This window comes from Xenopus tropicalis, chromosome 2, assembly GCF_000004195.4.
Source record: "Xenopus tropicalis strain Nigerian chromosome 2, UCB_Xtro_10.0, whole genome shotgun sequence".
In the NCBI taxonomy this organism is placed as follows: domain Eukaryota; kingdom Metazoa; phylum Chordata; class Amphibia; order Anura; family Pipidae; genus Xenopus; species Xenopus tropicalis.
The window spans coordinates 83,517,455-83,544,861 of NC_030678.2; the positions used below are offsets into that span (position 1 = coordinate 83,517,455).

At 38.9% G+C, this 27,407-nt stretch overlaps 1 protein-coding gene across 11 annotated transcripts in view; it reads right to left on the reverse strand.

The window, feature by feature from the left end:
• Window positions 1-27,407, reverse strand: part of epb41 (erythrocyte membrane protein band 4.1) — a 111,448-nt gene that overhangs the window by 83,914 nt on the left and 127 nt on the right. Inside the window, exon 1 of one of the 11 annotated variants that reach the window (XM_018091521.2) lies at window positions 14,875-15,009. The exons of 7 other annotated variants lie outside the window; for them this stretch is intronic. The gene's annotated coding sequence lies outside the window, so the exon portion shown is untranslated. Of the gene's footprint in view, window positions 1-12,569; window positions 12,742-14,874; window positions 15,010-27,407 lie in introns of those variants that run through there. 3 more of the 11 variants (XM_004911587.4, XM_002939484.5, XM_018091522.2) reach the window with 3 other exon arrangements.

Sequence of the window (27,407 nt, forward strand, 5' to 3'; positions counted from 1 at the left end):
GGAGAATAAAAAATATGAGCAGACAGTTAGAACAGAGTTTCTATGGGAACAATCAATGCCATGTCTTCATTGGCTGCTAGACTGAAATCTGCATGGGGGGGGGCGGGGGGGGAAGGATTGTTGATAACTTAATCTGGCTTAAGTCAGCAAAATAAAAAATTTTCACCATTTTGTGCAACACTTTTTAAAATTTGGCAGCATTACGACAAATCCATAAAACTACAGCATGCCACTTTGGTGACCAAACACTTACAGAGCTGTGGCATTACAGACACTTTTGTGTATTGATTGCAGTTAATTAGCTACACATCTGTACTGCCTGTGTTGCCTGTTTTAGGCTAAAGCCACATGATGCGTATGGCGTAAATTTTCGGCAAGCTGAAAAACACTTGCCGAAGATACGTGCCATAGCCCCCATTTGCTCCTACCTGTGCCCACACCCGAACGAATTGAATACGCTCGGGTGCAGGCACATGTAGCTGAAATCCGCATAAAAACGCGAGAGGATGCAAAGTCTTGTGTTTTTATGCGGATTTTGGGTATATGTGCCTGCACCCAAGCGTATTCCATTCATCAGGGTGCAGGCACAGGTAGGAGCGCATGGTGTGTATTTTCGGCAAGCATTTTTCGGCCTGCCGAAAATATACGCTATACGCATGGTGTGGCATTAGCCTTACTTCATAAATAAAAAGCGGTAATTAACACAGCAAGTTCATTTTCACAAGCAGTTCCTCAAACCAACCATTCACAAACATGCGTGACAAGCAATGATCTAAAACCTTATTCAAAAAGTTAGTGTCCAGGCTTCACTGAAATAAAAGGTTCGTGAAAATAGAGCGCACACACACACACACAGTCATGGTCAAAATTGTTGGCACCCCAGAAATTTTTCCAGAAAATCAAATATTTCTCACAAAAAAGTATTGCAGTAACACATGTTTTGCTATACACATGTTTATTCCCTTTGTGTGTATTGGAACAGAAATTGGACATAATGTCACACTAAACTCCAAAAATGGGCAGGACAAAATTATAGGCACCCTTAACTTAATATTTGGTTGCACACCCTTTGGAAAAAATAACTGATATCATTCGCTTCCTATAACCATCAATAAGATTCTTACCCCTCTCACCTAGAATTTTGGACCACTCTTCCTTTGCAAACTGCTCCAGGTCTCTCTTATTGGAAGGGCGCCTTTTCCCAACAGCAATTTTAAGATCTCTCCACAGATGTTTAATGGGATTTAGATCTGGACTCATTGCTGGCCACTTCAGAACTCTCCAGTGCTGTGTTGCCATCCATTTCTGGGTGCTTTTTGACCTATGTTTGGGGTCATTGTCCTGCTGGAAGACCCAAGATCTCGGACGCAAACCCAGCTTTCTGACACTGGGCTCTACAGTGCGACCCAAAATCCTTTGGTAATCCTCAGATTTCATGATGCCTTGCACACATTCAAGGCACCCAGTGCCAGAGGCAGCAAAGCAACCCCAAAACATCATTGAACCTCCACCATATTTCACTGTAGGCACTGTGTTCTTTTCTTTGTAGGCCTCATTCCGTTTTCAGTAAACAGTAGAATGATGTGTTTTACCAAAAAGCTCTATCTTGGCCTCATCTGTCCACAAGATGTTTTCCCAGAAGGATTGTGGCTTACTCAAGTACATTTTGGCAAACTGTAGTCTTGCTTTTTTATGTCTCTGTGTCAGCAGTGGGGTCCTCCTGGGTCTCCTGTCATAGCGGTTCATTTCATTTAAATGGTGACGGATAGTTCGCGCTGACACTGATGCTCCCTGAGCCTGCAGGAGAGCTTGAATTTCTTTGGAACTTGTTTGGGGGCTGCTTATCCACCATTCGGACTATCCTGCATTGCAACCTTTCATCAATTTTCCTCTTCCGTCCACGCCCAGGAAGATTAGCTACAGTGCCATGGGTTGCGCACTGTGGACAAAGGCAAATCTAGATCTCCGGAGATGGACTTGTAACCTTGAGATTGTTGATATTTTTCCACAATTTTGGTTCTCAAGTCCTCAGACAGTTCTCTTCTCCTCTTTATGTTGTCCATGCTTAGTGTGGCACACACAGACACGCAATGCTAAGTGAACTTCTCTCCTTTTTATCTGTTTTCAGGTGTGATTTTTATATTGCCCACACCTGTTACTTGCCCCAGGTGAGTTTAAAGGAGCATCACATGTTTGAAACAACCTTATTTATCCACAATTTTCAAAGGGTGCCAATAATTTTGTCCGTCCCATTTTTGGAGTTTTGTGTGACATTATGTCCAATTTGCTTTTTTTCCTCCCTTTTTTGTTCTGTTCCAATACACACAAAGGGAATAAACATATGTATAGCAAAACATGTGTTACTGCAATACTTTTCTGTGAGAAATACTTTTCTGGAAAAATTTCTGGGGTGCCAACAATTTTGGCCATGACTGTGTATATATAACAGAAATGTTACTGTTTAGCTGAACCCATCCTATTTCCCAACCCTTGATAAAAAGATGATATTTTGTTGGTCCCTAATACAACCATCTGTCCAATAAGCTGAGCAGTTGGAAGCCCTGGTGTATGTACCCCAGGTGCAGGATCTCCTTAAACATTCAATTACCTCATTATACTGCATGTGTCCCAGCTGCTAAATATTTAAAAAAAACACATCTAACCTCAGAAGAAATATGGGCACAGATAGAATGAAGGTAAGAAACAATAACTTTTCAGCAATAGAAGTACCTAAAAGGTTCACTAAACTATATATATTTTTCCTACACATACACACACACATAACACATCCAGTTTAATATTTTAAGAACGACAATACTGTTACAAGGAATATTGTAACATTCACAAATGCTTCCATTATTTTTTATGCCTTGGCATCTTTTCACTAGACTGAGGAAACAAGTTTTTACTTAGATATACCTCTCACTACATGTTTTGACTTGTGAAAATACAGTCTATCCTTTTATTTGAATGATACAGTATGGAGATCATTCTGAAAAATACTACTTTATCATCATTATTTATTTAGAGCTGAAAGTTGTATGTATATTAAAATGGGGATCAATGCCAGAAGCTAATCTCAAATGCATATGTTAATAAATTGAGAATAAGCAAGTTTCTTCATTAGGTGACATAATTTAAATTAATTAAATGTATGATTCCTTTTATCTCTGGTAGAGAGAAAGGGGTCAGTAGCATATAGTTTAAGTTAAAAAAAAAATCACTAAAATTCCTATGTATTGCTCAGTCAAATTTAGAATAACTTTTTGGAATATAACCAGAATATGTATAAATGCTGAAAAAGTGTATTCTGGAACAAAACAGATTTCATATTAATAAACATACAAACATCAACATAAGCACACAGTATCAACATAAGCACCAATATACATGGAGCAATAATTTTGCAACATAATTTCCAAAATCACATTTTATAATTTTTAAGATTAAAGTAGGATTTAAGATTTCAACTACACTTTTGAACTACAATCAAAATGTATATATATCAACAAATATATTCTTACCTCTGTAATAATTTAAAAATTGATAAATATTCTAAAATGACATGCAGGCAGGCAGGCAGACAAAGCAGGGGGTCCAACCCCTTCCAGAACAGTAGTTCACCCACATGACAAAAAACCTTCTACAGCAAATATTTCAGCTAGCCACCTACAGAAGACAAATATCTTTTGGTAGAGAGAAGAGAAACGCTGAAAGAACGTTGCTGTGTCTTGCAATTTTTCCACAATGAAAGAAAAAAAAAATACCCTCTGCTTTCAAACAAAGAACAATTAACCTATTCATTACTGCAAACAAAAAAAAAAGCACAATTCATGACCAAGGTACATTCTCCTACGATCAGAGCCTCCTGCATGACCTTGGCCAGCACTGGAAATCAGCATTTCCCCAAATAAATAGTGGTTCACTTCTATGGCCTTTCAAATTGAAATTGAACATATTGGAAAAGTTTTTAAAAAGTTCCATCCGGATCCATATATACAGGTGTTATACATAGGTAAATGCTTCTAATAGCAGTTATCAGGGTATTAGAGAAAACTAATCTACACTAACCTACAGCTAGAATCCCCACTGTCAAACAAATAGTCTCGGGTGACTAATCTCCCCGAAATGCCATCCCACTGTCAAAAATGTAAATCGGCGGTGGGATGGCATATGCGGCGGCGCGATGTCACTGAAATCGCGCTGCCGCGTATGCCATCCCACCGCCGATTTACATTTTCGCCGATGGGAGGGCAATCCGGGAAGATTAGTCGCCCGCGAACAGGGAGTTTTGTCGCGGGCGACTAATCTTCCCGTGTGCTAGAGCCCTAAAGGTGGCCACACATGTGACAAAAGATCATACAATCGGCCACTAACCGTTCAGGGCTGAAACGGCAGATAAGGAGGTAGAAACAATAGGATTTCTACCTCCTTCTGCCGATTTAGCGCTAAAGGCAGATTTTGATCAGGTGCCCGATCAAAATCTTTTAACCTGGCCGATCGGCGAGTCGCAGCCTCCTGCGATATCGGTCGACTCACTGACTTGCCATACACGCACCGAATAAAGTACAAAACAGGGTTTCGTATGATTTTAACGGTGCGTGTATGGCCAGCTTAAGGTTCAACTTATTGCCCAGCCATCCATGGGGTTATGTTTTGGAGACTTTCCTGTAATCATAACAGATCAGTCTGTCAGGACAGGACTGCTGATGGCCCTTCTCTCCAGTAGGAATAGGTAATGGCGGATGCAGGAGGGAGAACATCTACAGTCCCCTTTGAATTAATTTAATATCTGCTCACTTGGATCATAAGCTAAAAAAAACTAGATCAATGCTATATTGTCATCTTTTGTTGTGGTTATCTAAAGTACACCTTTTTCCTGCAAGCTGACTGATCAGGAAAAAGGGAATAAAAATTTAAATGTTGTCATGACTCCAAAAGGCCTAACCTGAAAACCCTCATGCCTAAAGCCCTTGGTAGCCATGATCCAATGACAGGATACTTTGGAGATCCTTCCACTCCTATTCCAATGGAGGTCATTGTTTTGGCCATATAGATAGGTCAGTAATATAATGACACGGTCTGGAGTGGTCAAAAATGCAGCCAATGATGACCCATGTATGGCCAGCTTAAAGGAACAGTAACACTAAAAAATAAAAATGTTTTAAAATAATTAAAATATAATGTACTGTTGCCCTGCACAGGTAAAAGTTGCGTGTTTGCTTCAGAAAGACTACTATAGTTTATATTAATAAGTTGCTGTGTAGCCATAGGGGCAGCCATTTAAATTGAAAAAAGGAGAAAAGGCACAGGTTACATAAGAAGATACCAGATAAACTGTGTAGAATACAATGGGAATCTGCTACTTATCTGTTATCTGCTTAGTAACCTGTGCCTTTTCTCCTTTTTTCAATTTAAATGGCTACACAGCAGGGTATTTATATAAACTGCAGTAGTGTTTATGAAGAAAACACACAACTTTTACCAGTGCAGAGCAATAGTATATAATATATTAATTATTTTTATACACAACAATTTTTTGGTGTTACTGTTCCTTTAAGAGGTGCTTTGCTGAGAACAGTCAAGATTGGGAAAAGAGCACAAATGTATATATTGACAAATACTGTTCAAGTGATCTGCAAATTTTATTGAACAGTTAGCAACATATGGCTGTTGGAAAGCCCTGCCTATGTAAAAGTTTAACTTCTGTCTTAAATATTTTTCTGAAATGCTCCAATGTTTAAATGATTGTTAGTAGAGGTGTGGGACAATCATATGGCTAGGGTGTGAAAGGCTTTGAAACAACTTCACATAAATGGTAATTGATCCTGTTTTGTCCCTTGTTAGTCCATGGGCACACGGAGCGTTTGCTCCACTTCTGAGGCTGCGTTTTTCAACCCGCTTTGCCTAACTGCTCTCAAGCGGACACTGTACTTTTCAGCGCAAATAAACAGAGCTGCAGAAGAAAGCATATCCACTTCTTTAAACTGCAGAAAAAAAGATGGATATCAGTTTTGTTTGCTATATTCTGTTCCCATATTACCCATAATCCTAAGTAAGACATTAACATTTACTGGCAGAACTTTTTTTTTTTTTTTACAAAATATGTATGCAATTACATTAATACAATTATGTACACATACCATGTACAAGTACAAAATAGCATATAAGGTATCAAAGCTTCTTTTGGTTTCCTTCAAACACTATCTCAACTAAGAAGTTTCCTTAATTTAAATAATGCCAGGGTGATAAGTGATGAACTCTGGGGAAAAGTCACCAAATGTGAACTCTTATTATGTCTCACTCTTGTAGGGGGTAGCAGGTGCAGCTGCTTTGGAAGGATCGGCTAGGAAACAGGCTAATGCCTCTGGAATACATGCTCACAGCATCTGCACAGGGTGAACAATGTGTGTGTTGGGGGGGGGAAATCATCCTCTATTATTTGCTGGCCCTGCCTTACGCACAAAGAAGTGATTTTAGGCTATCTATAAAACCACAAACTGCTTTAAGACCAGCTATTAAAACTAAAAAGAGTTACATAAAGATACCTGATAAAGAAACAGAGACGTTAGAGAAAAAATGCAACTATCTGGATTACTGGCAAAGTATACAGAAACCTCACGGACATGGGATTACATCATTAAAGTAACCCAGGACAGCTGGTGTTTTGCCAACAGCTTTTTAAGAGGATTCAGATTAAAGCAGATTGGAAGACAACATATAAACAAATGGCTGATAGCTGGTTAACTTGTGACCAGTGGCAACATTGAATTTGCTTCATGAACATGGCGACTTTATTTAAAAATGCCAGATGGCTGGTTTTTCTAGACTAGACATACAAATACTAAGATGGAAAATATATATACATATATTTCAATGAACCTTAATTACAAGTATGATTCATCTATCACGTAAACTTCAGGACTAATTTATATCTATACTGAATGTGTGATTACATGGGCTTGATAGTTGTACCTGTGTCTGAACATAAAAAAAAAATCATTAAATCAGTTGTGGCATAAAAACCACAAATAAAAATGCCAAAAGATAAAAAAAGCTTTTTAAGAGTAGACTACACCATTCATTGAAATATTACCTTGTTTGCCAAAACCAACAAATGCATGGACTTTTGCCCAATATGCACAGCCAAGTGGTGAGCTACAGGGCAGGGACCTCTTTCCAACTGAATACAACATCTCTGTGTATTTATACTTGTTCATTGTATTTATTATAATACATGTCCTCCCTGTATGTACTTTTGTAAAATGGTAAGTTTGAACAGTGCTGCATATTCTTGTAGGGCTTTATAAATAAAGTTATACACACATGTACATGTACATACATAATCTGATCCTGTGGCCATAGATTAGATCACACCAGGCCTCTGCACAGGAGCAATCCAACCTTCGTGATTCAAATATTGTCATCAATCAGATATAAATTGAATTGGTCATGTTTTTGGCTTCCACAGGATTCAATACTGCAATATTTGTTGGTTAAGCTGCTAGCCAATATCTGCCTGTAAATGGGCAGTTAAAGCATGATTTGTTTAACGAAGTTTTGTTTTTAAAGAAAAACACTACAAACTAAATATACTACATAACGCAATCATCTGGTCAAAGTCCCTGCTCAAAATCTCAACAGGGCTCATTGGGCAACAAGAGCAATATCCCTGGGCATAAGCTGACTGACTTCTGCTACTCACATTGTGACTGCCTAAACACACAAATAACTGCATAATTTTCAGCTAGGCCATGATATAGCAAATCAAATTCAAATTTTATTTGTCACATACACAGTCATACAATTATGATATGCAGTGAAATGCTTAGACGACTACTATTAATGACGTCAAATTAGAATAATATTCTATATTATTCTAATTTGAGGTCATTAATAGTAGTCGTCTAAGCAGTATTTATTGTGAGGATACAGAAATAAATACCTGGAATAAAGCACTAAAACAAGATGACACAACAAGTGTAAGCCTAGTGGTTATGTACAATCCACACCTGGCTGTCTTATGCATATTTCACATCTTGCTGACACTGTTATAAAAAATAATATCTCTAGAAAATGAGCTGCATGCAATTTTTCCCAGGGGATGCCCACTTGTCACTTGGGAAATACTGTACTGTATCTTGTTGTTCAGCTCTGGTCTATTGCCAGCACTGTACATCAATAATATGAGCAATGGCAGTGATGTCACTGTCAGTGCCACACAGGGCTCACAGCCTTTGCCTGCCCCAAACAGAAGGGGTAAAGTGCTAAAATGGGCCACCGTAAGCAAGTGTTGCCCCTGCATTACCCATTGAGCATGAAAGAACTGAAAGAAAGGATGGCAATTACTCATTGTTTCCAAACACAAATACATTTTATTTATTGAAGTTAGTATGCCTTTAAACGTACCTTTATATTGCAATCTGTATCAGATATCCGGGTGTAATGTATAAATCACTGCTGCTAATCTCTATTCTTTGCTCAAGAATGTGGACATAGCATACATGGTACCATATAATAGCAAAAAGTAAAAAAGGTTAAATGTTCAGGTAGCTAATGTCACATCAGACATTTTTTTTAGCCTGCAGAGAAAACGTCAATCCACTCCCACCAATCTAAATGTCAGTGTGCACACAGCCCAAAAATAACCAAGTGTGTGCAATGTCTTGCAGGATAGGAGCAAATTTTCTTTCTCCACTGGCAGAAAAAAAATGCCTGGTTTCACATTACCCAAGTGACAACATGGCAGATCCTCTGCTTGTGTGAAATTACCGGTGCCTGCCAGATACTGCCTAGAATTCACTTTACTTGCATCTAAATTTTACTGTTCAGTTTGGATTTCAGGGTGAAAATTAATAATTGAGCATATTTGGGCCCAAATGCACAGTGACAGGCAAATGCAATTTAAGTTGCGCAGGCACTGACAGTTGTCTACCTGCACAGGATCTGTCATATGTGCCTTTAGCCTAAGGACTCAGAAGCAGACCATGTAGGTGAAGGAAGTCACATGCACTGGGGCTCATTTATAAACACAGGCCAAATTTGCAAATGGGCAGTTACCCATAGCAACCAATCAGTGATTGGTATTTTAAGTAAGCTGCATGTTGAACAAGGAAATCAAAGATTTGATTGGCTGCCGTGGGTTATTGCAAATGTAAAAGTGTAAAATGTACCCAGTGTGTATAAATGTGGGCAATCTGCACTGTTGATGTTTGTGTTATGCCACTCCAGCTAATGATGCATTGCACAATCCTACAACTCCTTTGCACCAGACATAGGGGTTGATTCACTAAAGTGTGATAACGCTTATTAAAATTGACGCAAAAAAGCCACGCGATTCGCTAAAGTATTATTGCATGGTCATTTTCAGAACAGTAGTTTTCCAAAAGTAATGGCGTGTATGGCTAATATGGCGTGCACTTTTTTGCACGCTGTGACAATTTGTGCGCGCTGCGTTAATTAGTGCGCGTTGCATCAAATACCGTATGAAAATAGTCTTTGCGACTTAAATAACGCAAACAGCATTGTGTCTAAATTAAAGCAAGTATCCTTTTAGTGAATCGTGCGATAAGATGCAAAAAATAAGACGCAATAACATTTTTACAGCATGCTATAAATAGCGCTCGTTTTATCGCACTTTAGTGAATCAACCCTATAGTTTTATAGCAAAAGCAAAACTAATAATGATATATCGTCATATATTTTCTTCTCATTCATTGAAGGGGGTCTTGAACATGTAAAGAATCAGACTACACACTCATCTGATGGAGGGGACTGGAAATATTTTTGTGCTGGTGGCCTAAGGACAATATACAGTTTGCTTCTGACTGGGTGCATGCCCCACCTTGGTCACCTTTCACAGAGAGCAAAAGCCGGATGAATTGGACTGCACAATTTATTTAAAATGCTTTAATTATCAATATAATGGCACAAATCAAAAACCTAAAACATGTTAGCCTTTTGTAAATGCATTATTTACAAAGTTGTGGAGCACTGTCCAATGTGTCTGGCTGAGTCCCCAGGACATCATGATAGCTCTTAGGGCCGTGGCAGACGAAGAGATTAGTCGCCCGCGACAAATCTCCCTTGTCGCGGGCGACTAATCTCCCCGTCTGCCACTGCCCTTAAAGGATAAACAGATCAGTAATATGTAAATAGCTAAATGCACCAAACAGATCTTAATCCGCACTAAAAAAGTGCATAGCAAAATAACTTATTAGCAAGACAATATACACTGTAAATATGGGATTGTTAATTCAGGGGTAAAACTGATAATTAAAAGGACAAGGGAAGCTGCACCTTAGAAGAAATCCATACGTTCTCACTAATGTTTTCTAAAGCCCTAACTATATATTTCACTTTTTAAATCCTTCCAAAACAAAACAAAAAAAAAAAAACCACAAGGGAAAGTCCCCTAGTGTGTCACCAATGGTATAATTACAAGGTTTCAAAATCCTGTTACCAATTAGCAGGCAATGTGAGTATAATGTATTGGGTAAGAGTCCACCACAGTGCACCCCCTATCGTTTATATACTCACAAATAATGTTAAGGATTGCTTCTCAAAAGACACAAACTCAAACCAAGAGAGTTGGACAAGCACATCAGCTATTCAGAATAAAAGTTGTTTCAAAAAATGGACTTTGCAATTCAGAAGGGGTAAAGGAGGTTGGTTGGTGTTCAGGTAAAGGTCCCCCATACACGGGTGGATCTTCTCCCAATATCCCCACCTACGGGTGGGCAATATCGGGAGAATCCAGGATAATTCAATAGTTTGGCCCTGGGGCCAATCAATCGAATTATAACGACGGGTATAGGAAAAGTCGGCATCAACAAGCTGATGCGGTCCACAGTCCGACTAGATTTTTTTAACCTGACTGATCGAGATCTGGCCAATTTCAGGACAGATATTGGTCGTGCAGGCCCAACGGTAGTGCCCATACACAGGCCGATTAGCTGCCGAATCAGTCTAGGGAACCGATATCGGCAGCTAGAAGAGGACCTTAACTTTCCTTGTCCTTTCAGTATATTTTAAATATTTAGTGGCAAATGGATAAAATTAAACTGTTTTTTGAAACCTCAAACTAATACTATAAACATCAGATTCTACAAGGTCTCACCTATAATTACCTGTATGTTTTTAACCAACGTAAGTGTAAAAATCAAGGGGTACAGAAGTCTCACTAAACATATGGATCTTAATGGGCAAAGGCATATGCCGTCATTGTATTTGTAAGCAATAAAACACCAAGTACTTTTTCCGATCAATTGCGATTGACTGCCAGCACATTCAAACAGCTATTTTGAAGTAAGCAATAATGAAGTTTTCCAAGGGATACAATACCTGCTCACATGTATCATTAACACTATGATCCCCGTATTCTATAATAGGAAGGGAGTGAAGACAATCCCAGGTGTTTTGTTGCAGTTTATTTTGAACATTAGCAAAGTTATTGACAGGGAAAAACATTTGCCACTCAGTAAATGACAGTAGTTGAAACTTTTAAACTTTACTTACACTCTAATACATATTGAATGTTTTTTTCTTTAGTGTTGGAATCCACAATCACAACAGGCAGGAGCCATTTTGTGTTAAGACAAGATTTCTATCACCCCAAAATCTTGTGTATGTGCCAGAACAGGGGACCTAATGCCCCTGCTAATCACAGGATTCACAGGAGAAAGTGAGGAGTGTGGTGACATATAGGAAGAGCTGAATGGCCTATGGCGTAGTGGCTGGGCAGGCAATATATGATTGACGGCCAGGATCATTCAATACATTTAATTTAATTTGCAAAGGCCTTTTATTATAAAGCTTTTTAAATAGGGGCAACAGGTCCCATTTAACCAGTCTGCATAAACTTAGTAACAAAACATCTATTTTTCTCAGTAATAGTACAGATAAATATTTGCCTAAACATCTGCCTACATTGCTCAGCAAACAATGTTATTCTGGGGGGGGAAATTATGATTTCTAGAATTACTGGATAATAAACCGGAAAAATTTGGTTAACTATAAGTAAAAAATAAGCAACTTAAGGCGCAAATGCTTTGTTTGTTGTCAATCAGCTACTGCTTACAAGTGTAAAAAGTAGAGTATAAACATCTTTGACACTGACACACACACACACACACACACACACACAGGTAAGGGCTAAACTACACAAAACTTTATCAGACTGACTAATAACATCCTGCAAGTCAAATATAATCATTAAGATACTAATTACATAGGAAATGTGTAATCTCAAATGGATTGTCTGGATTCAGGGGTAAAACTGATAATTAAAGGACAAGGGAAGCTGCACCTTAGAAGAAATCCATACATTCTCACTAATGTTTTCTAAAGCCCTAACTATATATTTCACTTTTTAAATCCTTCCAAAACAAAAAAAAAAAAAAAACCACAAGGGAAAGTCCCCTAGTGTGTCACCAATGGTATAATTACAAGGTTTCAAAATCCTGTTATCTAAACAATAGAGCCCCCTTCAACCCCCACAAAAATAAATAAAAAAAGCTTTGGTATTCTTCTACACACACAAACCTGCTGTTGTAAATAAGGTATCGTACCTCTACTAATGTCGCTCTCCACCTATCTGGATTTCTTTATGCCACAAGAAAAGCTGGAAAGAAGGCTGAGGGGATTCTTTTTCCCTTGTCTGAGATGAAGAAATCAGCAGATCTGAGGACTATACACCATTTATTTTTACTCTCAGGTTCCCACACCCATCCATCCTTTTATTTTAATGATGCTTCATGTGCCACACTGTGGGTATATTTTACATGAATACAAAAGAAAGGGGATTTGCTGCGAGATAGGGTTATGGAGGAGTAGGGGGCGTATCAAAAGTGGGGGGAGGAGACAGGAGAAGCTTTGTTTATTTTGAAAGAGTCCAGGCTCAGCTGTAACCTGCAGTCCCTCGAGAGGTGACAGATGAGGAGGGAGAAAGCAAGAAAGGCACAGCAGGATAGGACAGATGATGCGAAGCCAAGCGCTGCACGGGCAATAAAAAGGATATGAAGTGTTGGATCAAGATACAGACATACACTTATTTAACAATTCTAATTGCTGGGGACACACAGAACAGTTGACACTCCCATGTCCAGAGATTTCTGAAAATGCTATTGGAACAGCAACCTATCCTAGCAGAATATGGAGTCTGATTTTTTTAATATTTGAATATTAGAAAAAAACAAAACAAAACTGTGCCACCTTTTTCCACATTTGCACTTAAACATCTTGCTCAATATGAACAAAAGTTTGATAAAATAAGGCTTTTCATCCATTGTTTAAATCATGGAAAAAATGTGGTTATTTCATGGAAAACAGGGAAATTAAAGCTACTCAACATTTGGTACGTGTGAGGTAGGTATGTAGCTTACCAGTATAAAATCTCTTCTTGTCAACTTTTGTAGTGACCGTTTGTTAGATGGGGTCCATTATAAAGGGGGTAATAAGTGCACTGGTAATCTAATTATCTACCTTGTAATAACCAAACATGGAGTAGCTTCAATTTTCCTGTGTTAGCTTTAGGGCAGTGGCAGACAGGGAGATTAGTCGCCCTGAGCAATACCATCCCACCGGCTAGAATGTAAATCACCGGTGGGATGGCATACACGCCGCTACAATTTCCCCAAAGTCGTCCGAAGTTGCCCTCAAAGCCACCTGAACTTTCAAAAAGCAATGATATATGGGATGACATATGGGACTCATACATGACATGTTGAAATGTGATAACCCAAGGTGAAAAACACTTACTAGTGTATAACAAAGAGAGTGTGCCTATGCACAAAATATAGTATAAATAGTATACACCATATCAAAATATATTCTTTTCCCATTATAGTGCTATCTGGCTGGTATTTTACCCAGCCAGCCAGTAAAAATGACACTGTGTATGCCATCTCAACTCACACAGCAATAAATAGTATAGGCAATAGCAACCATGAGCAGCCAGACAAATTACAAAGTAGGGTTGGGGGTGGAGGTTTTTCTGAAAGCAACCATACATACCCACATGATTTAACCTACCGCATGGGAACACATGAAATCAAAAACAAAAGTATGCAAAACTATTTGTTTGTGATTAAATGTCAAGCAACTACCAAGGCATTTTTGCAGTTTTTGGTTATTAATATGGAAAATGCGACCCAGGAAAAGCAAAAATATTTCCAAATTTAGGCAGTTTAAAATATTAATACTATAGACTACTGCACCAGCTACCCAAACCATATGGCATACAGTGAGTGGGACATGTGCCAGAGGGCACAAAATCAAGACAAATGCCAAAAGCACACACCATATATCTTGCAAATTAATCACTCACTGGGATTACAATCCAGATCCAAGTGCCTTATGTTGCTGCAGAAATCAGATGTGTAAAGAAATCATATGTAAATAAACAGTTTTCCACGTATACAACCCGGCATGCAAAGCGGCCACGGCTCACTCTAATAGGTCTTTAATTATACCCTAATCCCCCAGCACAATACGTATACTAATAAGAGACGACTGGGTCTTCTGAATGCTACGGAATTAGAACCTGCCTACACTATCGCCATGCTGTTCCCTTCACTACTGCTGAAGGGAAGAGTGAATAGCCAAGACCCCTCTAGACATGGTACACGGTAACAATAACTATACAATTGGCGCAAATACAAGACAATAATACCACACAAGCGGTGGTGGTAACAAATCTATCGCTCAATAGCGGAAACACGGTGACACTAAAGCTCCTCCAAACTCCAACTCTAAACCTCATCGGAGTCGTAGTTCAGCAACAGCTGAAGGGCTAGCCCCTCATATTACGCCACATATAAACACCCACGTTTGTTCATCACTGCTTATTATTTATATAAGGCTCCGGCAACTTACGTATTTCGGGTCTGCTACCGGCTTCCCGCGCTTCCACTCCCGTCACGTGACCCACCCAAATCCTCTCTAAGGCAGTAACAGCAGCCTGTAACTAAGCAACGACCCCCGGCGCCCACTTCAATCCCGTAAATATTAGTGTAAGGGCCCATTGGTTCAGGCGGTATTCCTACGTCACGATCAAAAGGCGTGTCTCACCTTAGCTATTGTTCTACAGCACGCCTAGAATTTGTCGTGCCATGAGAAGCTTTGATATGCTTCTTTTCTTCGCTCCGCCCGCGGCCATTTTTAATACTGGTATTTTTATTACACAAATCGATATCGCTTCACGTTGGTGTACATGTCCTTACTAATTTCTCTTTTACATTAAATACGCATTCAGTAGTTGCGCCGTTGATATAATTATGAGATTGCAAGCTCTGCGGGACTAGGATCTCCTCCTGTGACTATTTGCACATGATCTTTGTAAGCTTATATATTTACCTATTGCACGGCGGTGTTACCTGTTTTGTACAAATATACAGCGCCGCTTATATAAATAACTTTTATAGCTGCTGTATGGAACCAGGTTTAGGTTATACGAACCCACCACAGCTATTAGCGCTCCGTGGTACTAGAGAGCTAAGGTATCAGAGGGCGGTGCAAATGGCATTGGTTGCCAAGGAAACTATGGTGGCATATCAGATATACCAGTGTAACATCCTTACCACAGCAAACCCATCACAGTTATACCAATTTTCTTACATTTCCACAGCGCAGTAATATTCCAAGAATGAATCATTACCAATGAAAAAATTCATTACCAATCAAAAGCTAAGTAGTCCATTTCTTATATTTTATTTAGTCGTGGTCTGCCACCTGCTGGAACTAGCACACATTACATTTCAGTTTTTAGGGCTATGACAATTGTATTTCTATTAGCAAAGCCCCAAAATACAGCTATTTCCTGTTCTCTATCAACTCTTTAACGGACAGCTAAATTGTGCCCTTCCTTTGTCTTAAATCTTACCTCCAAGGTGTTTCCTGTAGGGAACTTTTGTTTACTACATGACTACATACAGTTTTTTTTTAACTGTTTGATGCTGTGTGGCTTGTAAATACCCCAAATGTAAAATAGTGCAATAAGAATTACACTTTGGCTTCTGCAAACACAACATTCTGCCAGTATTTTAGGTGTAGTTAAAGTCCCCTAATTGTCACCAGAGAGGGCTGCCACCTGGATGGTATTTTACCTGCCTGGCCAGTAAATACAATGACTCATGCCAATATTATTAATAGCAGAAAAGAAAAAAAATATAGGAAGGCCAGTATTTTTTCCCAAAAGGTAGCATCCCTAACCCCAGTAAACCATATACCCCAGAAGTATGCGTTCTGATCAATTAAAAATGGGTACCAAATTGCAAATTTGAAAAATTGCCTCAAAGATTGCACTTTAGACCATATTATTCATTCATACATTATTCATCACACAAATACCACTATATTTATAACATAGCAAAACCTTAATGCACTTCCTCTTTAATCCTTTCAGCTGATTCATGTTAATATATTTGCCAACGTTTCCAACTGGAATCTTTATGATATTGTGCATTTTAATTAGAATTCAGGTAATTTGGTCCAATGCAATCTGAAAAAAATGCCTACTAATATCTGACCATTTTTACCCAGTATAAGTGAGAAACTGAATAATGGTAAGATTACAAATTTACAATGGTTTGGAAGCCTAAAGGCAGATGGACAAAATGTGTCTTACACTAAAAGCAAGTCTAAATATCAGGTGGTTTGTGCAAAATATCTATTGGTTTATATCTAATTTTCCCTAATAATAAGCAATTTTTGCCACACATTTAAATATGTACCAGCCCAAATTTGAAACTGGATGTTTTCCATTACCTTAAAAGCTAATGCTTTAGCAAAGTCTAAACTGCTCCACTGTTTGTGCTCAAATGAAGTTCTAGAGAATCTCCTGTTGTGCCTGTATATTATCTCTCCCTTACACACATTCTGAGGACTGTACATGTTGGTGATAGTGTGTGTACATAAACCCCCTACTTATGCACTCTTCTCAGTTAATATACTGAGTTTAGTCATTTCCCTTTGCTAAACATTGCTGTCCAGACTTTGCCTATGGCACACACAGTGTTTCATAAAACCACCACAGATTTTGCCCACAAAATGCAAACCTGAGCATTTACTGTCTGGAATCAGCCCCACATGTACAGTGACATATGGATATCACTCTTTTCTCATTGGCACAACTAGGGTTGCACAGGCGCAGGTATAGAATTTGCACCTGGCCCACTCCCCCCAAGCCTTGGACCTCACCGGGCCACCCCCCCCCCGATGGGACCACACCCTGGCCAATATTCAGTGATCTTTATGCTGTCTTCTTTTCAGCAGGCCCCATGGGGGTGCACTCCCAGTACTTACGCCACTGTTTTAAGGCAAGGTAAAACTAAAGCTAAACCTTTTGCATTGATTGTGATGCACTATTGACCAACAATTATATGACAGAAAGCTCAGGTAATTGATACACTTGACAGAAATGCTAGCTATGCCACTTCATAATCCCAGCCTGCACAGGACAGAAGATAAGTAGAATTTATTTACCATTATTGCTTTACAGTCAGTGATTATATCTGCCAAATGTTCTTTTTCCACTAGAAAATCCTTTTGGTTGAGAAGAGACATTTTCATTCAGGAAGGAAAACCAGGATCGCTCCTAAAATTTTCAGTTACATGAAATACCCAAAAGACTCATCCACTGGGTTTTCTTTTTCCCTTAGCCTGTTAGAGGTGTGTGCTCTTAATATGAACTGTGTTCGCTCAGTGGAAAAGATCTATGCATGCACACAAGCGCAAACATTAGAGGAATATTAGCTTGGTGGGCAGCAGGGCAGGAAAAAAATGTAGAAAATCATCAGCAATCATAATCAATCGTGACTGCTGATAATATCACACACTCCATATACTAACGCTAGTGGAACATGGGAATCTGCAAGTTGTGCCTGCACCTGGAAGCAATGCCTCAGCCCAGGTGCAGAGAGACACAGTTTATTTAAGCTGGAAACTGCTCGAGTATGCTATTTCAGGCTGAAATACACTGTGTCTGCCTGTACCTGGACCAAAGCAATGCTTCCAGGTGCAGGCACAAATTGCAGATTTTTAAAGCGAAGGGTCAGATTCTCAGCCTGCACTTATCTACTCTAGCCTTAGTCTGAAAAGCCAGTTAAAACCATTTTAGCTTTAGTTAGAGATAAACTTAATATACCCATATTGTATCTCCTGCCATGCCTATTCCTGATATGAACTCCCTGGTGTTGCACAGGTTGTGAATTTACCAACCTGCACCTGTCCCTAACCTAGTCCTAACCTGACATTTCTTGCTCATCCATGACCCCTCTGTTGATGGGTGGAATATGGGTAGTTAAATTACCAGCAAGTAGAAACCCTGAAGTAATGTGTTTGCCTGACCTGTTCATACCACCGGTAACAGCGACAGTGCTGCTGTACTAAAGGATATTAGAAGCATTCACCAACTGAGACTCAAAATACACCCTGGTAATTACCATACAGCAGCCTTTAGCATTTGTAAAAATATCCAAGTTGCCAGCCTAACAGTGCCAGTTAAAAGCTTTTTCCGTTGAAGTACCTTTAAATAGGTCACAGATCCCCAAGATGACTTCTAATATCCTTTTAACATACAGAATAGAATATTTTTATATTATAGAATGTCCTATTTTTAGAAGCTTTTTAATTGGTCTTAATTTTTTTATAGTTTCTAAATTATTTTCAATCTCAAATCGGAGTCACTGACCCAGGCAGACAAGAAAAATTGATTACTCTGTAAGGCTATAATACTATCAAATGCAAGAAATATAAAAGGAAAACTACCCTCAGAATGAACACTTAACCAACAGATTAATCATAAATCATATGCAGTGACCAGAAAGAACAGAACAGAAGTTTGGGAATAAAAGACAAAATTGAATTATATGATCCCTGGGGTGGCCCAGGAGTTGTTATTATGCAATATAGAGAGATAACAGAGAATGTTTCTATGAGTAAATAATCTGTACATATATTAAAACTGTTATATTAAAATCAATGTATTTTTTTTCTATTACTTTTAAACCTGGCACCTTCACTGGGGTGGATATGCTAAAAAATTTAATGTATTCTATGCAACATTGCCCCTGCTTGTGATGTCCCAGTTAATGAATACAAGATATAAATTTGGCGTTTATAAAAATATTTATCATCTTTGTATTATTATTTATTTGTGAATGCAAGTAGAAAGTGCACAAGTTCAGCCTGCTTTGATGAACTACACTGCTTTTGCTGTGCCTCAGTAGATGAGCCCTGCTTCATCGTAAAAGCAAATTTTCTTTTTAATTTACTTAAAGCAAGCTCCATTTCTCTAAATAACAAGATAGCTGATGCTGCCACCGTACAAAAGACTCCAGCAGCATGTGTACTTGCATCACAAATAAAATACAGACGTTAAACACATTATGATATAGCAACACCTTTTTCTACTCAGTAAGATGCACTGTAAAATACAGCAACAGCAATGTAAGTAATGCAACATAATTATGTAGGAGGAAATACAGGAATGTCCTATAGCACACTTGCTGAACTACAACTTCCAGATGATGTTAACACTTGTGATTTAGGGATTACTCTAGAGCAGTGATCCCCAACCAGTGGCTCATGAGCAACATGTTGCTCACCAACCCCTGGTATGTTATTCTCAGTGCCCCCAAAGCAGGTAGTTTTGAATTACTGACATAGAGGCTACCTAATAGCCAATCGTAGCCCTTATTTGGCATCTCCATGAACTTTTATGATGCTATTGTTGCTCTCCAGGTATTTTTACATTTGACTGTGGCTCATGAGTAAGAAAGGTTGGGGACCCCTGAACATGTTGCTCACCACCCCTTTTGATGTTGCCCCCAGTTGACCCAAAGTAGGTAGCCCATATATTTAAGTTTCTGGCTTGAAAACAAGTTTTGGAAAGCACAGAGACACAGTTTTACTCAAAGCAAAGCCAACTGCAGGCCAGCATTCCACATGGGGCTACCAAACAGTCCTTATTTGGTATCCCCAAAGAACATTTTTCATGCTTGTGTGGATCACCAACACCTTTTACCACTACCCACAATAAATGTTTTGCAGTAAACCTGCTGAAGCTTTTTTCCTATTTTTTGGATTTCTACAATTGTATTTGGTTGCAGCGCAGAGCAACAACTAGGAACTAAAGCTTTTTTTCGCAAGTATTTTATACAAAGTTCACCAATCATTCTTTATCTTTTACATCTGAGTGTGGCTCAGTAAAAAAGGTTGGGAATCCCTGCTCTGGAGCACTGCAGGATTATTGTAAATCACCATTTGCAATTGGTTTTCTTTATTTTTGTTTCTGTAGTTCTTCTCAGGAAACTTCTTAGCAACAAAAGATGGACAATTGTCAGAGATAGTTTCCCATTTTATCCAGTGACATCCACCCATGACTGTGGCACAAGAAGTAATTGCATATTACTCTCCTGAATTTTGTTGCTAAGACTCAGGCCTGTACATACAATCAAAACAAGCACTGGAATTTCAAGTACACAAAACTGCCCTTACAGGCCCAATAAGTAATGCTGGTATATGGTATCTTACAGCAGCCCATCAGAACATACCGATTGCCAGTGTGGACCTGGTAAGACTTTCCTTGAGCACAATTCAGGGGAGATAGAAACAGATGAATTAACAAGCAAGACATTTTCCCATGGCAGGTTATATTATAACTGAGTAAGGGCAAGTAAAATACTGGCAAGTGCTGTTTTTTGCAACAGTCTGAGGCTGGGGGCATTACCTGTTGTGGTCACATCTCATTGCAATCAATAGGAAGTAATCAGCTGTGATTCCTGCAATGAATTCACTCATACTTAGCGGTTTTTCTGTACCGCGTTTTTATTGTTTTGTTAATTATAATGTAAATTTATGAGTTACACCTAAAAGACAGGTATGCATCAAACATGAGCTATTCCTTATGTCTGCCACTCACCAGATTCAGAGGAATGGAGTGTTGGTTCCAGAGATGTGCATGGAAAATGACAAAAAAAAGAGAGAGAGAGATCATTAGAAGGTGATTAAGCCATGTAAACTATACATAAAGAGTTTGCCCACCGCAACTTCTACAGGGAAAAATTGTGGAGAAAATAGCTGCATTTAATTCTGAAAGCTGTCCCTTCCTACCATCCAGACACTGTGCCTCCACAGTAGGTCAAGGCAGTTCCATGAGACTTTCTATGTAATGTCTATCACAAATATTGACTTGTGCCACTCAGTAGACCAAACTCTTTCTCGCAAGATCAGCACAGTAATCTGCTGTTATCCTTGCATTTATGGCAGCACCAAACCTCATGTGTTGTACTAGACCTTTTTCACTGCCTCAGTTGGGCTATTTGTAAGACTAGGGGGCTGATTTACTAACCCACGAATCCGACCCGAATTGGAAAAGTTCCGACTTGAAAACGAATATTTTGCGACTTTTTCGTATGTTTTGCGATTTAAAACTTAACGCTACGAAAAATGCGCAACTTTTCGCGTAAGTTTTAACGCTACGCAAAATGCGCAACTTTTTACGCAACTTTCGTAATGGATAGGAAAACTCGCGTTTTTACGCAAAAATCGTATTGGATCCGAAAAATTCGTAAAGAATCCGAAAAAATCGCAAAACATACGAAAAAATCGCAAAGTACCGATCATTACGAAAAAAACGCAATCGGACTCCATTCGACCCGTTCGTGGGTAAGTAAATCAGCCCCTAGAGGTTATACAGTATTTTGGAGCCTCGCAAAGACCTGCAGATACCTGTCTATGACTGCTGTTTTGCAAATGGAGAATAAGCAAAAAATCACGTGTTCTTGTATTCAAGTGTATATGCTTTAAATGGGGCAATGCCATTAATAACCATAGCCAGAGGGTGCTACATTGGATACAAAAATTGGGGAGGAGGGATCAAAGTTGCTAAGAGCTTTTCTTCTTCCAAAAATACACTAGAAAGGGGTAGTTTTTTCTCAGTGCTGTGCCATCATACTCTTCCTGTATACCAGAATCTTACTCAGGGTGGCACAGAGCATGCATATTTTTTTTTTTTTATATATTTAAGAATTGTCTTTTTTACTATGAATTTAACCTGGGTAATTGCAACAGGTGCAAAGATAAATCGTAAATCCATTTTGAGCTTGTGTTCAGATTTGTAAAGGTTGGTACCCATGGTTTAGCGCGGCAGAATTCCTGAAATGTACCTCCATGTTCACCAGCCGTAAGGCAGAAAGCATTACATGTAAATCACATGCCTTTCTGGCCTAACTCTGGCCATGTACAGGCCAGTTCTTTTGCAATTAGGTCATACATAAGCATGACCATGTAGCAATGATGCAGTTGCACAAAGATTACAAAGGAGTTCAACAGCATTCTATATGGGATTTGGAAAAATAACTAAAGGCTGCAGAGGATTAAAATACAATACTGTAGAAAGTGTTCAGCTGACCAGGAGGTGCCTATGATCCATAATCATAATGAATTTGATCCATATGTTCAGCTCCAGTCACTTCCTGGTCAGCTGAACACTTAAATTATCGGTTTCACCCATTTAGAATTCTGTTGAACTCCTTTTTAATCCTGTTCTAATTATGCACTGTGGAAATTATGTCTCCGTATTCGTCACTAAGGCTATGACTTCTATGCATTTGTGTGCTGCAGTCAGCATTTCCAAGATAACTTTATTTATAAAGAATGGCTCTGCTGCTTGCAGAGTTCTCTAACAGAAAAGTGTAGGAAATGGAGGAAGGATTAATTTTTTTCAGTAACAATAACATTGCCCTGAGTAGAGTGACAAATGTTATTTAAAGTTGCCCAGAGTAGAGCCTGAAATGTTATTTAAAGTCCAACAAACTTTACAGGGCCATATGTATAAATGTGTCTTTCACACCTATTTATATGCTTCTGGTAGCAAATTATTTCTCTGACTACAAAGCATGGAAACAGCAACTATACAGCTTTATACATATGACACTTTTTTACACCAACTTTTACTATTATAAATATGCTCCATGTACCCCTGGATTAGTGTGTGTGACACAGTTCCCCCCGGGTGCGGCCAGGGTAGGATTGACATTTCTTTTTAGGGTAATGTCCCACAGGGAGATTAGTCGCCCACAATAAATCTCTGCTGCCTCAGCAACTAATCTTCCTGAAAAGTCTTTCCACCAGAAATACTGGCAGAATAGCCTACGCATTGCCAATGGTCACAGGAAAGATTGGAATTGTAAAATGTATGACCAGCTTAAAGGAACAGTAACACCAAAAATGAAAGAGCTTTAAAGTAATAAAAATATAATATACTGTTGCGCTGCACTGGTAAAACTGGTGTGTTTGCTACAGTAACACTACTATAATTTATATAATAAGCTGCTGTGTAGCCACGGGGGCAGCCATTCAAGCTGGAAAAAAGGAGAAAAGGCACAGGTTACATAGCAGATAACAGATAAGCTCTGTAGAATACAATAGTGTTTTATCTGTTATCTGCTATGTGCCTGTGCCTTTTCTCCTTTGAATGGCTGCCCCCATGGCTACATAGCAGCTTATTTATATAAATTATAGTATACTTTCTGAAGTAAAAACACAACTTTTACCAGTGCAGGGCAGCAGCACATTATATTTTAGTTACTTCTATACACTTTCATTTTTTGGTGTTACTGTTCCTTTAAGCACGATGACACACGGAGCTACATGTAGCCAACAACTTGTCTCTGGTACAAAATAGACAATTCTGATAATTGTCTCTTCCTGTGTTTTAGCAGAGACAATTTTTAGTATTGTCTATGGCAGGGTATTTTCTGGCGTTTTGAAGCAGCGACAAGTAGCTGGCTACAAGTAGCTCCATGTGTCATTGTCCTAGCAGTGGCATGCAGACCCCTGATTTAGAAATACTTATGCGAGCATTTCTGAGCCACAGTGTTTCGCGTATATTACTCTGAAAAGTAGAAAAGGCTGTTTTGAAAGCCATAATCTTTCTGCTGATGAAAACAACACTTAAAAAAAGCCCATATGCCATACTCCTTACTTTTACTACAATGCCACTTAGAATGTCTGTGGCTGATTTAACAATGAGAGCGGAGGAGTAAGTAAGCTTGTCTGAAGCAAAGTAAACAGATGCACTGAATGTATAAACAATGTAAAAATGTGAAATGGGAACCTGCATTGTGGCAAAAAATAATAAACTATTATTAAAGCTTCTGTTTGGCTATGCCTTGTGTGTATGTATGTATATACATTTATTTGTAGAAGCTAATGTTACATAGTTTCTTATTAGCTCTCACTTATTTACAGCCAACACATTTACACTGTGCTTTCCAGTAATTATACATCAGTCCTTGCCATTGTGCTACATAGAGCTACAGTCATTTTAAAGTCCCTATCACATTCACACACTGTGGTCAATTTTATCAGGAATCTATTAACCTGTGTGTATTTTTTTTGGATATGTAGCGATAAACAATTTTACAATATGGAAAATGACAAAGTGACAAATTTTTAATAAGCAAGTATAAACATACAAAGATTGTCATGTGGAAAGAGACACACAAGGTACACACGGAATAAGGTAGAGCTTACAATTTTATGTGATCTTCATATCCCATTAAAGTGATACCGTCTAGCTAACCTAGCCTTGTCTTATTTAAAAGTCCGCTATGACATGGCTTAACTGTGGGCTGGTTCTATCATTTATGCTGTGCTAGGAGCAGCCAAAATCCATCAATAAACTGCAGTATTAGGTAAAGGGTATTGACCCGAAACATGTTGTGTTACCACTGCCCACAATAAATGTTTTGCAGTAAACCTGCTGAAGCTTTTTTCCTATTTTTTAGATTTCTACAATTGTATTTGGTTGCAGCACAGAGCAACAACTAGGAGCTTAAGCTTTTGTTCGCAAGTATTTTATACAAAGTTCACGAATCATTTTTTATTTTTAAACTGGAGTATTGTTTACCTTTGTACTCCTAAAAAGGACTGTGCCACCACTAGCCCATTGGGACTGACAGAATGGTTCTCAGAGCTTAAAGTAACACTAGATGGGGGTTAACTTTAGGAGGGGGTGATTTTAAAAATAAGAATAGTGTGGCTTTCCTTTACTAACTTTTCTGGATTGTTCCTATCAGTTATGGCAATGTGTCAGAAACACTTTAACGGAAGTTAACTGAGGGAGGCAAGGGTTCAACTCAAGTGACATTGTCATGTAACCCTGGGCACATTTCCTTGTGGCTTAGTTATTACACTTAAATTTTAAGCAAATAAGTAAGTCTGGGCTTCACAACTTTGTCTAAAATCTATAGTGCCATATATAGTACAGCTATAACAAAATATATTGAACATTTAGGCTTACTCTCTTTATGTAATAAAAGGCACTAAATTTGCCTAGGAGCAATAAACCAGAGCAACTAATCTGCAGATAGAAATTACTGGTCACTAGTTTAAGATCAAACATCTTATTGGTTGCTATGAGTTACTGCTACTGGGCAAACTTAGTGGCTTTTATTACATATAAGGGTAAGAAGGTGGCAGTGAAAAATGAAACGAGAGAAACAAGGGCATTGCTAGGCTTAAAAACCCAGGGTACTTCCCCCCAAAAGTTCCCTGTGCATTATAAGTAACATAGTCTGGCCCTACTGTTAATGCACAGCCCTAGTAGCAGGCCTACACCCCTGGTGTTTTGCTAAACTAGCAGCACACCTTGAGAAGACTAAAGCTAGCTGTACACAGGAAGATCCGCTCATTTGGTGAGGTCACTATATGAGCAGATCTGTGCCTGATTTGGCCACCCACATGCAGAGCCAAAGAGGGGCCTATAGAGACCCACTGGATAAACACTGTATCAAAGCACCAATACACTCCACATTCGATGAGATTTTCAAATCTGCAAAATCTGGCAGGCCTGTCGGTGAGCCCAGTGTCGCACTGAGATGGAAGGGGCCCACCAAAAAACCCTGGACCATGGGCCCACTCTCAAAACTTAAATTCCTCCTCTTCTCCCTCAAACTCCTTATTATCCTAGACTCTTTTTTCTACATAATATACTCTCGTCTTCAATCTATCAAGCTTCCTTGTTCCCATACAGAAATAGGGAATGACCATGAAATAGGCCAAATAGTTAGAAGCAAGAGGGCCTTCTGACACCTGGGCCCACCGGGAGTTTTCCTGGTATCCTGGTGGGCCAATCCAACACTGGGCCCCATACATAGGCTGATAAACTGCTGACTCAGTTTAAAGGGTCCAACTTTAATACTGGAAGACTGTGTGTGCATGGTGAAAAGATAGACTTAGCAGATGGGGAGCAAAATAGGAAACAAGGACAATGTTTTTATGCATGAGAAACAGTGAATTTTTTAAAAAAAGAATAATAGGGTTTTGTGAAAAATATGGAGAAAAAGTAACTGCTTTCATTGAGAGAGCAGCGTTAAGGAGAGTCAAAATGAAAACTATACAAAAATGGAGAGTAAAACGAGGAAACTGAGAAAATTCAAGAACTCTGATCCAGCTGGCTGTAAAAAGCTGTAATAACCTGCATTAGAGCAAGTCCACTGCAGTGCATGGCAAGATAAATAAGAAACCCCTTTTCTACTATATAGGTCACCATAGTAAAGCCATATCAAATCCCTAAACCACTTGTTTACCAGACTAATAAGTCTATAAGGTAGATTTGCATATTGGCAAGAGATTCAGATTACAGACTAAGTTACATCCATTCTGTCTCTGGCTATGAAAGCATTTCTCTGCAATAATAAATTATGGTCTGTGGCAGTATGACGAATCTCCTTTCGAGGATTAATATTATTATTATTATTATTAACTTGAATTGATACATGTTCTGTAGCTCTGTACAATGTTATGTTGTGTTCCTACACACTGAAACTGAACACAACCCAGCAGGACAGAGAGTTGGTATAGACCAGTCATTCTCTGGCCCTGCAAAACCACACAGGGCCATAATTACAACCAAATATTAACCGGAATCCTTAGCTCCTAATACTGTAAGGTCACTGTTTAGCTTTCCCTATCTTTCTCCATCTGTGGATGTGCTGTTCATTAATCTGCCCAATAAGTAGCTTATAAATAGAAAACGAAAGCCCACTTGTTCCCTCCCTGACTGGACTCATTCCTCATTGCCTCCCATACACATGCTGGGAAACACAAAACCTTCTCTCACCCCACAAAGCCCTAAGAACCCCTACTCTTCTCTGACAGTAGGTATATACAGGAAGCCTCAGAGACACAGAACTGACTGACAGGCACTGCATGATGGGTTCCCCACCTTTAATGACAGTTTAAAGACAAGCACCCATGGCTATTAGTCTCATATATGAAACACTATAGAGATATAAATATATGTAGGACAAGTGGTAATTGACATTGCAGAAAGTTAATTTTCCAGTATCCCTAAGCCCAAAGCATTACCAGGTCACTTCCACAATCCATTCCCCAATTTC